Genomic DNA, 2,747 nt, shown 5'->3' with positions numbered 1-2,747 from the left:
CTGCAGAAAATAAAAAATAATTTAAATAAATAAAAAAATAATCAGCAACTGATATTAAATTGGAGATTCTCCCACAGCAGAAGCAGCAGTCTGGCTGTGGCTATTGTTCTAACGCTCTGTGGCCTTGCAGTCAAGTGGTCTCAGCAAGGTTTAACTATGGAACATGCAAAATTCCCTGCAGGAGCTGTCACCTCCATCCCAGGCATGAGTGTACAGCTCCACATGGCCAGGTCCTGCTGGCACCCAGTGTCTCTGAAAAAATGGCATCAAGGCTGGGAAGGCAATGACAGACACCTGCTCAGTCCCCAGCTCAGGCCCTCCTGCCCAGGGCCAGCCCAGCACCGAGATGCCCCCACATGCCTTAAGTTTTAGCTTTCATAATTTTTAGGTTCTGTACTGCTTTAGTGTGTGACTCTGAACTTCATATGAGGTGTTAGCAAGTTCTCGTCACAGTGTAGTTGGACAAAACAATCCTTTTCCAGCCTGAGAACCAAGGACACCATTGCAGCTTCAGGCCCCAAAAACACAAATAACAGTGAATTGAAGAGAGCAAACCAGGAGGATGGGACTTCATAACCTGCAGCTGTAATTGGACAATTGACCCCTATATACAAATGGAGCCAAAACTTACAAAAGTGTGAAAACCTGTCGTCCATCTTGGGTCCATCTTGGGTCCTTCTTGGGCACAGCCCCAGTCAGGCTCTTGTGCTGCCCAAGGTGTGTTCTTTTAAGGACTTTAATAAACCTTATTTTGTTTCTTTGGCTCTGTCTAGCTTCTCTACTATGTCAGCCTCTAGGGCATGACCTCCAGCCTCTGCCAGAAGCCTCATGACCTCAGGAGCAGAGCACTCCTGCAGCCTGGTGAAGACCTGTCCTGCCAGGGCACCCAGCGAGGCTGGGCTCCTGCTCAGAGGCTGAGCAGGGGCAGAGCCATTGGTACTTGTTGGTGGCCCCAGGTCCCAACACAGGCATCCCACACAGGCTCTTGCCTCAACACAACACATCACACTTTTTCACTGGCACACCACCACCAGCAGATTCCCTGCACGGGGACCTGCCAGAGTCATGCACAGCAGGCAGTTTTTGGAAATGAAATCAGCAGTCCTTGCCTGCCCAGCAACAGAGATGCTGCAGACAGAGGTGGGGACATACAGACTTACTGTCAGCTTATTCTGTAATGTGAGATTTTTAAAGAAATTAGTGACAGTAAGCTGAAAAATGTGTGATTTCTCTGGATTTCCACCAACAGGATTCAGGGAGATGTTTGATTCATACAAAGCCCAACGCATGTTCTCATACCCTTAATGAAGTGAGTTCACCATTCTCAGCACAATACAGAGCAAAATGAATGGCAAGGGTTAATAAGATAAAAAATTTCTAGTCCAAAGAATCCAACACTGGAAGGACTAAGTCTTAAAATTTGGCTATTTGATATATTACTGAAGACTTACTAACCCAAAAGCCAAAGAAAGTTAGTGCTGTACTATCCTGGAAAAATTAATAAATTAAATTCTAGTTCAGTATCTCTTCTGAACACAGAATAAATACTGGTAAGCCTTTATCTGAAGTGAAATTTTAGTACAATAAAAATTTAATCACTGAAAAAGGCCTCCACTGTAAGTATGAAAGTAAAATTTATTCTTGTATTTCATGTCAAAATTTTAGCAATTGCCTCTAATTGAATCCAAATAATGACTGGGATGTTATGGCACAAAACCCCATATCAGGTTAGAGAATTATGACATTTTCTTTCATGGACATATCCCATCAAAATATTTGTTACCAAATCTACATACTGCACTGATGTATTTATTATATGTTATCTCTAAAGAGAGCTGGCAACACAGAGACCATGGACTTAACATAATGTAAAATTGTCATGTGCAGAGGCAAACATAAATATGTTAGCAGTTTTGTGTCAATAAAGAAGGCTTGACTGGGCAAATACATAGCAAGTTAAAAGTCTTTAAGACAAGGACCATCTGAAAAGGAGCTATTTATGTCATTTATGTATCTCACCTTTGCTGACCAATTTTGAAGTGAGAGGGGGAACCCCACTAGCTTCCAAACTATTTCCATTATAGTAGAACCAGCAAATCAATCTTTCTGTATCCAAACATCAAAAGATTATTAGTGAGATAAGTGGAAATGAAGACTGTTCACAATACAGGGTCATGCTTGTAGGTGCTGCTGCAAACTCTGCGTCTGTTGTTAGCAATAAGCTAGAATTTTATACAAGTTCTGGGGCTTTTTTTTTCTTTGTCTTGGTTTATTTTTTTCCTAATTCTTTAGATAAATACTTCAAAAGACTTTCAGAACTCTTACATGAAGTTTTTCCTTCAGCAGTGTTCAAACCTGTCTGCATCTGGGAGAGGAGGTGAACTAAGCAAAGCTGAAAATGCTTTTTGCTCACTTTGTATCTCTGTAGAAGCAGCAGATTCAGCCAATATATGTGACCATTATGTTACCACTCAGCAACTTTTTCTTCTGTGCTTATGGAGCCCCTTCTCTAAATCCACACCCACAACCTGGCAGTGTGGTGCTTGCCTTGGACAACATTAAGTCTGGAAGCTCTGTTAAGCACAAATCAGTGTTTATTTTTTTAAGAAGAAAAATGAATAAACATCCTGCAAATCAGGGGGAATGTTTGGTGTAATACATGCCAGAGGCAATATGTTCCTACATCTTTATTCACCCTCTTGCAATACCACAGATTTTTCATTTGCAGTCTCATAGGCAATCACATA

General features: G+C 41.5%; 1 long non-coding RNA gene across 6 annotated transcripts in view; it reads right to left on the bottom strand.

Moving 5' to 3' along the window:
* Positions 1-2,747, bottom strand: part of LOC146763901 (uncharacterized) — a 69,791-nt gene that overhangs the window by 26,939 nt on the left and 40,105 nt on the right. The gene's annotated exons all lie outside the window — the stretch shown is intronic.

This window comes from Lonchura striata, chromosome Z (genome assembly GCF_050655825.1).
Source record: "Lonchura striata isolate lonStrDom1 chromosome Z, ASM5065582v1, whole genome shotgun sequence".
Taxonomy (NCBI): domain Eukaryota; kingdom Metazoa; phylum Chordata; class Aves; order Passeriformes; family Estrildidae; genus Lonchura; species Lonchura striata.
The sequence above is the reverse complement of the archived record's forward strand: the minus strand, read 5'-3'. Positions and strand labels throughout refer to the sequence as shown.